This window comes from Polistes fuscatus, unplaced genomic scaffold (genome assembly GCF_010416935.1).
Source record: "Polistes fuscatus isolate 324 unplaced genomic scaffold, CU_Pfus_HIC Scaffold9, whole genome shotgun sequence".
NCBI lineage: Eukaryota > Metazoa > Arthropoda > Insecta > Hymenoptera > Vespidae > Polistes > Polistes fuscatus.
This window is the reverse complement of record NW_025113173.1, coordinates 2,946,096-2,958,989: the sequence shown is the minus strand read 5'-3', so window position 1 is coordinate 2,958,989 and position 12,894 is coordinate 2,946,096. Positions and strand designations below refer to the sequence as shown.

The following is a 12,894-nucleotide window of genomic DNA, read 5'->3' as shown; positions in this document are numbered from 1 at the left end:
TAAAGGAAATGGAAATAAGAAGAGAATAAATAATATCAAAGCCCAGATAATAATTAATAATGGTAACGATTAACAATAAGAGGAAAGGATCATCCATTGGGAATCGACAAATTTTCCGGACGGGATCTGCGGACGAATGAACAAACGGATGAACGGATGAACGGATGAACGGACACTATCGTCTTATGTAAGCACCGTAAGCCACGATGATATTCACCAGGATGGTGTGTTCGGGTTCTCTCCTCGTGTCACCTTAGGACGGTGCGAGGAGGAGGGGGAGGAGGAGGGCGAGGGCGAGGGCGAGGGCGAGGGCGAGGGCGAAGGTGCTCGCTCGTTCGGTGAAGCAGGCAAACGCGCGCGCGCGCGCGCACGCTGCCAAGCGAGCACGGTAACACCAGTCTGACGGCATTCCATCGAGATTTGCGAACGTTTCGGTAAACGTTCAACGTATCCGCACGGTCCCCCCGGTGTTTACCTCCGTTATCGTTACACAATACGCCGGAGGGAAAAGAAGAGGGTGGGAGGGAGGGAGGGAGGAAGGAATTCTTTCTTCTTCTTTTCGTCCTTTTATTTTCTTATTTTTATATTCTTTTTCCTCTTTTGGATTTGGACAATCTCGATATATAGATAATATTGTCAAAGGAGGAACTGGATTTTTTTTCGGTTAGAGTAGAGGGAGAGGGAACGAGGGGATGGAAATATTCGTATAAATGGTATTTTATTATTCGTTGTATAATCGAACGATTAATGGTATTTCACATGTAACATTAACGTATTATTATAAATTGAATCTTTTGGCAAGACTCTGTGTGTAATATCTGTACGCGCGCGTATGCGTGTACGTGTAAGTGTACGTGTATGTGTATGTATATGTATGTGTGTGTGTGAGCGCGTATGTATACGCGTGTGTGTTTGTGTTTGGAATTTATTTTTATCTTTGAAAGAGACCGGTGAAAACGTGTCTTGGAATGAGTCCTTACTCATCTTCGGTGTTTCTCGAGTACCTTGACATGGTCGGTACGTTAATAAGAGAGTAAAAGTAAACTGAGGTCACTACTTTATGAAGCTTGGGAGAAGAATGACGAGAGTAAAGGGGAACACCGTTATAGTGTATTAATCGAACGGGAAAGCTATGTGGTGTGTGCAAGGCTCGAAGGTTTTTCAAAGGTTCCGATTGAAAAATCCGAAGTTGATCCTTTAAATGGGAAAAGACAATATTCTTTAATGAAGCTCGCTTGAATTGGTGAAATGCAGAAATTGTATAAAACCTTTTCGTTTCCTAACACGAAGTATAAATACGTAGTTTAACGAGAGAGACTACGAGTAAAATGCACCTAACGTCATTATAATAAAATACCTGTTTGTTCATTCAGGCGCTAGTGCGCTAGCAAGCGTACGGGAATGCTTGCGTTCTCATCGAATGTGTATACCCCAGTGGTATACACGTAGTAAGGTATACAGGCATAGTAAACACAAATATCTTTTGCTTCCTCTCTCTCTCTCTCTCTCTTTCTTTTTCTTTCTCTCCTATTTCTCATTCCTGTTCTTTTTCTTCTTCTTTCTCTTTCCTTCCCTTTAATTTCCTCCCTTTACTCTACTATTTTAACTAATCTTAAGATTCTTTCGCTCGTCCTTTCTAAAAATCCTTTTAAACCGTACGTTCCTATGAAAAATTTATCCAAAAAATTGAAAACTAACAAATAGATCCTATAGGTATAATTTAATCTGATCACATTTGTTTATATTGAAATTCATAATCGAATTTAATGTAGTCTCGCTGTGTTCGAGTCTATAATAATATTTATGTCTACGAACAGGTTGATTTTATGGAACTGATATTTGCGTGTTCCTATTCGTGTTTTCACGAATATTACTGTCAGTTTTTTTTTTTTTTTGCATTCTCATACATACGACCTCGACTTTTTTTCTTTTTTTCTCTCTTTTTTCGTTTTGCATACTTGTTGATATGTCATTTGATAAGTTACATGTAAATATATCTCACAATCGGACAAAATATTCGAGTAGAAGATTTGAAAATTCATTTCTATAGGAATGAATAAATTATCGAGATCTCTCGCTGTCATGTTTAAAAGATTCGCCTTTATAAATCATTTACCTTTCACGATCAAAAAAAAAAATAAAAATAAAAAGAAACAAAAACAAGAAAAGAAAAAGATACAGACGAGACGACGAGTCTTGTAACAGATTACGTGACTCACCACCCTGTATAATGCAAATTTCGTACTAGCACAAATCCGCTAGATGCCTTGACCTTCCTGCAGAAAAAAATCGTTCTTACACGAGACGAGAAGAAGCACCGTTTCCGAACGTTTACTCGTCAGAGTAAAATAACACCATCGAACATTATATTATCTCGCGCTAGAATAGAAGAGAAAACGTTACGTTAAGTTCGTTCTGCATTCTAGACAATTTTAATTTACTATCCTCATGGACCGGTACTGGAATTCATTCCTAGAATTCAAAAGAAACTTGCTATTAACGAAACTAACTGTATTAACGAAACTCGACTTAATCTACGCGACACAACACCGTAGATGATATCGCATATTATATTATTTGAAATCGTAAGCCAAGAAAAGTGAAATAATTAAAATTAGGTCAACTTGGGATTATTCCCAATGAAACGATATCGATCATTCTTCTGATAGATAAAAAACAAAACAAAACGATAAGTAATTGAGAACGTTGTTATATAATTTGATCATTCCTCGTAAAAAAGTAATGACGATGACGATGACGATGACGATGACGATGATGACGATGATGACGACGAAGATAGGTACTTTATCTTTGATAGAAGAAGATATTCGCGAAAGATGTGTAAAAGTCGCCAGTGAAATCCGCTTTTAACGAATCCGTAGCAGGTTAAGAACCCAAGGAGAGGGTTCCCGGTCAGCATCTCGGTCGAGTATTCCAGGTTAATTTTACCGAGCCCTAAAGGTGCGCATGCGAAGGTCCGACGAAGGATAACGCTAGAGGGGCTCATCGCTTGGATGCTGCTCGAAGCGAACGAAGGACGCCCGCATTCCACACCGCAACCTGGTATAATACGAGGAATTGGCCGGACAGCGGAAGAGGTGGGGCGGCTCTGGAAAGAAAGAGAGAGAGAGAGAGAAAAGGAGAGAGAGAAAGCTGGGGGATCTCGCAATGTGATAGAAAGAGACGGAAGAATGCGCGAGCCAGTGTTGTGGAAAGAGAGAGAGAGAGAGAGAGAGAGAAATTGCCTGCATCTTCCTTCTCTTACTATTTTATTCCTCCTCCTCCTCCTCCTCCTCCTCCTCCCCATCCTCTTTCATCTCCTCTTCGTCCACTTTCCTTCGTAGTAATCATCGTCAGTCTCTTTCCTCTTCTTTTACCCTACCATCTCTCTCGATGATTCTCCCCTTTGTACCTCTTTTTTTTTTCTTCTTCTTCTTCTTCTTCATCTTCATCTTCATCTTCATCTTCATCATCTTCTTCTTCTTCTTCTTCTTCTTCTTCTTCTACTTCATCTCTCCTACCATTTCTACTCGTTTATCCTTCAATTCTTTCTTATCTATCTCTCTCTCTCTTTCTTTCTTTCTTTGGTGATCCTCTTCATTCTGAAGTCTCGGGGATTCACTTCAGATTCTTATATACACATACATAGATACATACATGCATGCATGCATGCATGCATGAACGTGGACTCTAGAGAGCCTTCATCGGTGTCTCGTTTCCTCACGTATTTCTCCGTTTCCTCCTCCTGGGCGTACATACTACATACTTTCTCCTCTCCGACGAGAGGACAGCTAACGATTCGTTCAAGTGGTATGTAAGTGGCGGAAAAATTTTGATCAAACCGATGGAAAGTTCAAATTATTTTCTTCCTTTTCTTTTTTTCTTTTTGTTATTTTTTTCTATTTTATACATAAATATATATATGTGTGTGTGTGTGTGTGTCCTATAATTATGATGTTTCTTTTTGTTTCTTTTCCCCCTTCGTAGAAAATAAATCAATATTTAAATTTCATGAAAGATACGTTTCGCATATGAGCAAAAAACTTGGATAGAAAATGAAATAATTATTTAAGAGAGAACGAAGGAGAACTTCGAAGTCAGTGCCACGTACCACGTTTTGGCTCGCGTTAGTGAGAAAAAAAGAAATAAAGGAAAAGAAGAATGAGGAGGAGAAGGAAGAGGAGGAGCGAGAAGGAGAAGAAGAAGAAGAAGAAAGAAAAAAGAAAAGAAAAAAAAATCTTTTAATGGAATTCTAATGCGATTATAATGTTTAGTCTCGCGAACATTCGCACGCAAGCGACTACCAAAGCATGCCTACCCCCCCCCACCCCCACCCCCCATCACACAGTTCATGTTCTTTCTCGCGTGATGATCAAAATCATAGGTTCAATTGAATTTTTGATAGTGGATCTAAAGAAATGCAGTATTTATGCAGTAACAAAAGTGGAACAATTATTCTAACAGAGACTGGGTCAAGTTTATACTTCCTTTTTATTATTTTCTCACGTATATTTATTTTGTAACGTGCAAATTCACGATTAATTTACAAAATAAATTCATATTAATTATGTCTTTTTTGAATCGGAAATATCACAGCAACGGTAACAATTGTTTAACACGTTCCGTGCCATGTGCATCACCGGTGGTACACGTTGAACTTGATTTTCAGGCCACGTGTACCACCGGTGGTACACGTAGTCATATTTATTTAATGCGCTAAACGTGAAATGGCTTGAACGACGAGTCAGGCAAAAATGGCTTGGCACGAAACGCGTTAACAAACTTTCATTGAGATTTAATAACGAAAAAGCCTATATTTCTTTTAAACCGTTTTCACAAATTTCATTCCGTTTGATCGCGTTTGATGTAACCCGTTGTAACCGTAAAAGGGTGGTGATCGGTTTGTTAAAACATCATACGAGAAAATCAGCGAAAGTGTTGTTGTACGAGGACGACGACGATTTCTTACGAAGTAAACTCGTTCTCACCACCTTTCCTCGCGACGCGTACCGATGAATGTGTCAAGATATTAGGACGAGTTTGATTTTCGAAAAAAAAAAAAAAAAAAAAGAAAAAAAAGAGGTAACGTTTCATTGATACACGATATACGTCCTTAATCTCAACGATGATGTTACATCAACGCGAACACGTGATTTCAATATCCTTTCAACTTCCACGTTACTTCTATTCATTTCCATTTATTTTTATCATACGTATCGTATGTATATATATATATTTTATTTTTTTATTTGTTATAATTAGAAATAGTTGAATTTAATTAAATTAGATTCACGTGACCAATGGCAAACTAACGATTTTCTTCTACACCATTTGACATGCCCTTGAATTCTTCAAATCACGCATCGCGCCAGTCTCGTGCGTGCGCAACACCGATATCTCTCGTGTTGAATCTTATCGGTTGCTACTAACTTATTTTTTTTTCTTTTTCTTTTTTTATTATTATTACTTAGCAAATACCACAAGATTGAATCGGACTCGAGGACTTTCGAGCAGTTACTCCGTAACTGAGCGAGTATCTATGAAAATGTTAATTATACGCCAGTTACGGCCGATTACATCGTAGTCGAGTCATTCGCGTCATACCCCTGCCCCCCTGCCCCCCTCCCGCTCTCTCCCTCTCTCTCTCTCTCTCTTTCTACCAATCTAATAAGAATACTTGAACTCTAATCCTATAAACGATGGAATGACGTTTAACATCTTTTTTTTTTCCCCTATATAATATAATATCTACATATATACATATTATATCAAGATAAATATTCCATTTTAAATAAATCGATTATATATATTAATTATAAAAATATTGAAATATTAAAATAAGTTTCAAAAATCAATTCAAAAAGAATATTATTATTCGAATACCATTGAATAAAATAATCTGAACGAATGTAAATATTATAAATAATTGATTACATTTATATATATATACAATGGATTTATTTTGGTATTAAGTTAAAGCCGACCTTAGAGAAATAAGTTAATCAGGTCAATGCATGAAAATAGTGATTTTGTTCGTTCTATTATACAATTGGATAAATTGAAACGATGTTATTGGTAAAAATCCACGGTAAGTTCTCTCCTTCGGTAACTCCTATATAAAATAATATCTACATATACATATAATATCAAGATAAATATTCCATTTTAATAAATCAATTATATTAATTATAAAAATATTGAAATTTTAAAAATCAATTCAAACAGAATATTGTTATTCGAATACCATTGAATAAAATAATCTGAACGAATGTAAATACTATATACGACAAAATAATTGAATACATTTATATATATATATAATGGATTTATTTTGGTATTAAGTTAAAGTCGACCTTAGAGAAATAAGTTAATCAGGTCAATGCATGAAAATAGTGATTTTGTTCGTTCTATTATACAATTGGATAAATTGAAACGATGCTATTGGTAAAAATCCACGGTAAGTTAGTTCTCTTCTTCGGTAACTCTTCTGATTTTTCTTCGAGTGAACAAACGAACGAACGAATGAAGTAAGGAAGCCAGGAACGAAGCAAGGGAACGAAAGAAGGAACGAAATACTACGAGTTGGTCGTCTTGGTCGTGGTCGTCGTCTTGGTCGTGGTCGTGGTCGTCGTGTGTATGCGCGGAATCCTGGCGAGCATCCACATACGCTCGCGTTGCGAAGGTGGAGCTACTTTCACCAAGTAGCCATGTTCCACGATGCGCGGTGATAACTAAGAGCAGCCCACTTTGAGAGCTGCATTCCGAGTGCATACCGCGGTAGAGTGCACTCAGGCTCGGATTAAGTTCGAGGAATTCGAGCTAGCTGTTCGATGTACAACCCGTGGAACACTCTCAATGGAGAGAAATTCGAGATTAAAGTTACATTTATTATTATTATTATTATTATTATTATTATTATTATTATTATTATTATTATTATTATTATTATATATTTTCGTATTTATAATAATTTATTATAATCGGAAGAAGAAAAAGAAAAGATCCGACGAAGATAACAATTATTCGATTCCTATGGCTTCCCCCACCCCTCCCCCCTATATCCACGCGATTATCATTTTTTTCCATCCAATTATTCTCTTTCACCTCTTTTACAATTAAATGCATTTTATTTTGACAGTTGTCGAAGATTCGATAGAAATAAAATTATACGCGAGTCCGTAACAGTCGATGTGATCTCAAAAAATAAAATCAAATAAAATAAAATAATATGAATGTGTTATAGGATAGCGTTGCCCGTTCCATGGAGAGAGAAAGAGAGAGAGAGAGAATTTCGATTTGAAAATGACAAACGGGGCTTCCGCGTTGCGATGGTACTACGTAATAACGTGCTATTATCGCGTACAGCATCGCGGTTATCAGGCGTGTGCGTGAACTCGCAGAAGCCGTACTCTCGGCACACAGTCAGTCAGGTACTTTCACCGAGTGTAACTGAATTTCTCGTGGTATTTCGCTTTATCCGGATGATAGTAGCCACTTACTACTTACTTACGTTACCTTATGAGGAATGAAGAAGAGACTTAACGTAAGAATAAAGAAAAAAAAGAAAGAAAGAAAATCTAGGAATAAAAGGAATGGGCAAATGAGACGAATAAATCATTTAATCGATGTATTATACAGGTCAAAATTAAACCTAAGTATCAAATTCTCCGTTGTATGTCGGATAATTCGAACCACGTAACGTTACATACCACAAGTTATGTGTATATGTATTATTTACTTACATACCTCGAGAAAGCGAGAACCTACGAGGAGTGTGCTATGCGACTATCACGGAGAACTAGTTTGATCGTTTGCTACAACTCGATAGCCCTGATAAATAAAATGTATCATAGGAGACACGCGTGTTTATGAGTTTCATCGAGAGAAACCATTGATCCTAAGATTAAACATATCTGTTTATCTTTTTTGTTTTTGTTTTTTTTTTCTCAAACAAACCAAACAAAACGGAGAAGAAGGTATCTAAACGAGTTAGAAGACAATTTGAAACGATGATAAATAAGCTAACAACGACACGAGGCATAGGGGGGAGGGCAAAAAAAGAACGTTGTCACGTGCGCGTACAGTTATACCTTACGATGTGATTCGCGAGAGGATCGCGAACCGTTAGCATTGCTCTTAAATTTGATTACACATTTCTTCCATTCCTTGCAAAGCTTTCACCACCACCACCACCACCACCACTTTATCCCACATTTTATTATCAACCAAATCAACGAATAAAGTTAAACGCGAACGATACGATACGATATACAGTCGAATGATATTCGATCGATTAAATATTTTCTCAAAGGACAACGAATCGTTTTGTTTGTTTCTTTAACAAATGAAATCTAATTTTATGGGAATGGATTTAGGGGGTGGTGGTAGATGAAATAGGAGTCGTAGAGAATGGATTGGTAGTCACAGGGCAACTTGTCTTCTAGAGACGGTGATGTTGAATTGTGGCAATGCGGTAGGGTGCGGGGGGCAGAGGGTTTGGGGGGTTTGGGGGGTGGTAGTGTGGTACGGCGCTCGCAAATCGGGTACAAGGTAAAAGATTTATACGTGAGTGGCGTTCCAACGTCGGGGCATCGGGTTTTATCGTGGATCGTAGCACGGCTTCATTATTCGTTTCTGGCACGTACGAGCGTTCACACCCGTTCACGGGCCACGATCCTCAGGACTTTGCCAGCGAGTTTCTTTACTCTCTTCTTCTATTTCTTCTTCTTTGCCAAAGAGAAAGAGAGAGAGAGAGAGAGAAGTGCAACGAAAGAAAACGTAATTCAGCTAGTATTCCGTCCGATCGATCGTAGATGAGATTGCAATGCCCAAATTCCTTTCTTTTTATTCGTTTTTTTATTGAGGAAAAAAAAGAAAATGTATTCTATTCATCTCTGTATACATTCAGCCCTCATAAAATATGGTTTCGATATAATAAGATGAAAGAACTGGGACGAGGTTTTTCTATAATTCGGATTCGAATAGTATAGCACAGTGTGTGATCAATTTGAATGATCTTCGATACCTCGAATGTTTTAAATCCTACCGTTTTATTTTTCTTGTAATACGTAACGAATATAAAAGGATTGAGTGTATTTAACTTGATTATACAACTTTTCTCAATATAATAAAAAAATAAATATATGTATATATATATATATATAATCAAATAAAAAAGATTAAAATCATAGAATGCAAATCTCCTAGATAGTGCATGCAAAACGTTAAATCGGGAAGCGTGATTTCAGGGCTAAAGCAAGAAGAACCGCTTTCGTGCGGTTAAAGTCCAGCTGTGCTGTGCAACGTAAATATGAAGGTCGGAAGACCGCAAACCCTTTTTCCATAAATTGCTTTCTACGGTATATATGTATCTTAAAAGTTGACTCCAAGTTAAAGAAGAAGAACGAACGAACGAACGAATGTTTCTACGATGAAATGTTAAAAATGGATGATGATGCTGCGTGTGCGACCTATCGAAGTTTCGTTTTTTGGATTTTTATGGATATACTACGAATACACGAATACACGAATACAAGAAATAAAAAATAAAAAATACATAGGAGAGAAAAATGGCACCCATTGTCTTTTCGAATGTACCCCTCGAAATTCTTCTTCTTTCAGTTCGGGGCAACTTCGACCCAAGAATTATAATTATCATCCTTCTTCTAAGCATCCTCTCCAAATAATATATTTCGATTCACCTGCCATGTCTTTCTACGACCAGAGATAATCATCTTTCCAGGTAACATAAGGACAGCTTTGTAGAAAAGTTGAATGATACTCTAATCGATACTTTTTTCCGAGAAACGATTTCGAATATTTCTATTTAAGATTGTAGAAAAATTCTTACGTTAGTTAAATTCCTCGTAGACTTATCCTTGGTATTTCTTTTCTTTATTCTTTCTTTATTCTTTTTTATATTTTTTCTTATACTCGGTGTATCCAAGAATGGATTATTTGTACCGGTACAACGCGTAAAGGTCTACTACTACGAAGAGACCGAAGAACATTTTGAACAAGAACCGATCATATTTACGCGGAGCAAACACGAGAGCCATCGTGAAAGCTTAGAAGCAGGTATGCGAAATACAAGAAAGCGAGCGTGAACATGCACGCGCGAGGGATGCAACTGCGTGAAATAAGAGGAACGAGGAACGAGGAAAGAAAAAGAAAAAGAACAGGAAAAAGTAAAAGAAAAAGAACGTGAAAAATGGGAAAAGGAAAAGAAGAAGGGAACAAAATAACGCGTACGCGAGTAATTTCAACTCTAAATGCGTATAATCCTATCTATCTCGTGCAATAATCATCTCTTTTTCTCGACTAAGAAACATCTTCTAGACGTTTGCAACAAGTTCTAAATGCACAAATAAATAAATCAAAATAAAATAAGAGACGAGGGGAGATGATTTTATGAATAGAATGAAAAGAAGTAGAGTCAATGATTCGAAGAGAGGAGCGAATGCGCGCTGCGAAAGACGCGGGCAAATCGCGCGGGAGATTGCAAGCGAGTTGGTGGGGGGAAATGGTTTGCGCATGCGCATGCGCATTCACTTTGGTATGCACTGGTATGCGCCCACCTCCTTCCTTTCCTCCCTTTCTCTCCCCCTCTCACTCCCTCTTTCCATCTTACCCTCTCTCTCTCTCTCTCTCTCTCTCACTCTCTTTCTCTCCTAGCTGTTTTCTACTAACACGGCTCATTCGATTCTGCTGCACGATGTAGAACCCTCTCTGCCGTCCGCTCCTACGCACTGTACGCGTGCGTACACACTAAAGAAATAAATAAAGAAAGAAAGAAAGAAAGAAATTCTTCAATACGCGGCGCGCCTTTCGAAAGGCAAAGCAGTGCCCATTCATGGTAGCGTGGTTATTTTATTATTTACGAACGTGTATATATAATATAATACTACAGAAGAAACGCTCACACATTCCTTATTCAAGATTTATAAGCTTTTTGAAATATCTATATATGTATATACCGTAAAATATCTTAGATCGTAAATTAAAGATCTCGAATGTTTTATGTCTCCACGTTGAGAATATCTTCAGAAAAAAAAAAAATAAAAAAATAATTCCATCTGTCAAACGATTTTTACACGTGCATTTCTAATTTTAAATATATATGTATATATATATATATATATAAAAGATATCGATTATATACATTGATGATGCGCGCTACGAATTTGAAATATTACACGCAGTACTTTTTCTTACCTAACTCTCTTGACGCGCATCCCCCATTAAAATTCCATACATTCCTTATTTTTAATTTCAACGTTTCGCTTAATCATTGAAAGATAAGGATCACATTGACTATTACTTTTTTTGATTAAAAGAAATATTGACAAATATATATTCAACGAATTTTAACGAAGTATGAACGATATTATTACCGCGAAAGAAAGAAAGAAAGAAAGAAAAATATCATAAACGATATGAAATAAATTTGAATAGCTGGTAAGAAATGATGAAACTAATTGGAAATCGTTCGATCAAATGAATTTCCTCGTACAATTTGAATTCAATTAAAAAAATTCCTATCGTTTATCGACCAATGGATATAATATAATTCTTATGAATAACATAGTAAATGCGTACCTTGTTATATTGCGAAGATCTATCTCCTGGATAATAACATGTCCCTTTGCAGGTTCCCGCGTAATCCTATTAATCCAAATGTGACACTGAGCGACGCGTGCGTTGCTCGCGCGACAGGTGGTCGTCGTTGTCGGGAGATAAACACTCCCGAAAAATCAATATTTCAACTTAATTATTAGATCTAACACATATCACAATACACAAAAAACTATTTAACGTTTATGCACGGAAAATATTTGAAAGTAACAATCATTAATCAAACCGAAGTAAACTTCTTCTTTGATTATTCGTCACTTTGATAGTACTGTGTGCGCGTGCGCGCGCGCGTTCACGCGTGTCTCTACCTACGTATTTATACGCGTATAGAAATACTGATACATACGTGATGCACGAAAAATGTGCTACGCGAGAACGACGTTCGCATTAATGGACACAGGTATTATGTTATCCAATATAACTCTCGTTCTTTTCTTTTTCTATACATATAATATATATATATATATATCTTTCTCTTTCTCTTTCTCTGTTTGTCTCTGTCTGTCTGTCTGTCTGTCTGTGAAAAAAGAGACAACGTTCACGGCGTAGGCGGATCGGCCGCCTTTTCTCTCTTTTCTTCTCTTCTCTTTTCTTCGCGATGAAATTTGCTCGTGGTTATAAGCCGCAACGCGGTTATTATCCGTGATAAAAAAAAAATTACCAATTTTAATAAAAAAGACAAGCTCTAATAAAAAAAAAAAGGTTAGGAAGAAAACGTAAACGTGAGAAAAAAGGAAGAGAGGGATGGAGGAATAGAAATAGCAAAAGGATTAATAGAAATACGAGGAAAATAATAATACACGAATATTAAAAGCAACAAATAATAATTTAAATGTATACACCACGGAGGCCGGCGAGCAACTGCCGGTTACCGGTGTATGTTGTGCGAGTCGATTCTCCGAAGAAAACCGAATGCGCACGCTCGACTAACCGAACTCTGACGATTGATATTTTGAATTTAAACCGCGAATTTTAGGGGAGGACCTAAAAATAAAAGTATTTACAACTACAGCTTCTTTAACTTTTCCTGTGAATCTAACTTCATCTTGACTATATATTTTGTCATTTAACCTTTTTGTTTTGATGATTTTTGCTGATGTATTTCAATAATCGAGTATGTCTTGAATGTTGTATTACATGTTAAAATCTTTTCATTTCTCTTAATTTTTTATTTTGGTATTACAGCTGCAATATTTTTCTTTTTGATTATATCTAAGAATAAAAAGGCATTAACATATTGTTTATTCTTTAAGTAAATTC

At 36.7% G+C, this 12,894-nt stretch overlaps 1 protein-coding gene across 1 annotated transcript in view; it reads right to left on the bottom strand.

Moving 5' to 3' along the window:
* Positions 1-12,492, bottom strand: part of LOC122525551 (protein expanded) — a 29,522-nt gene extending 17,030 nt beyond the window's left edge. The window contains exons 1-2 of the mRNA XM_043648415.1: positions 12,296-12,492; positions 11,599-12,074 (exon numbers count right to left, since the gene is read on the bottom strand). The gene's annotated coding sequence lies outside the window, so the exon portion shown is untranslated. The remainder of the gene's footprint in view (positions 1-11,598; positions 12,075-12,295) is intronic.
* Positions 12,493-12,894: the final 402 nt, after the last annotated feature.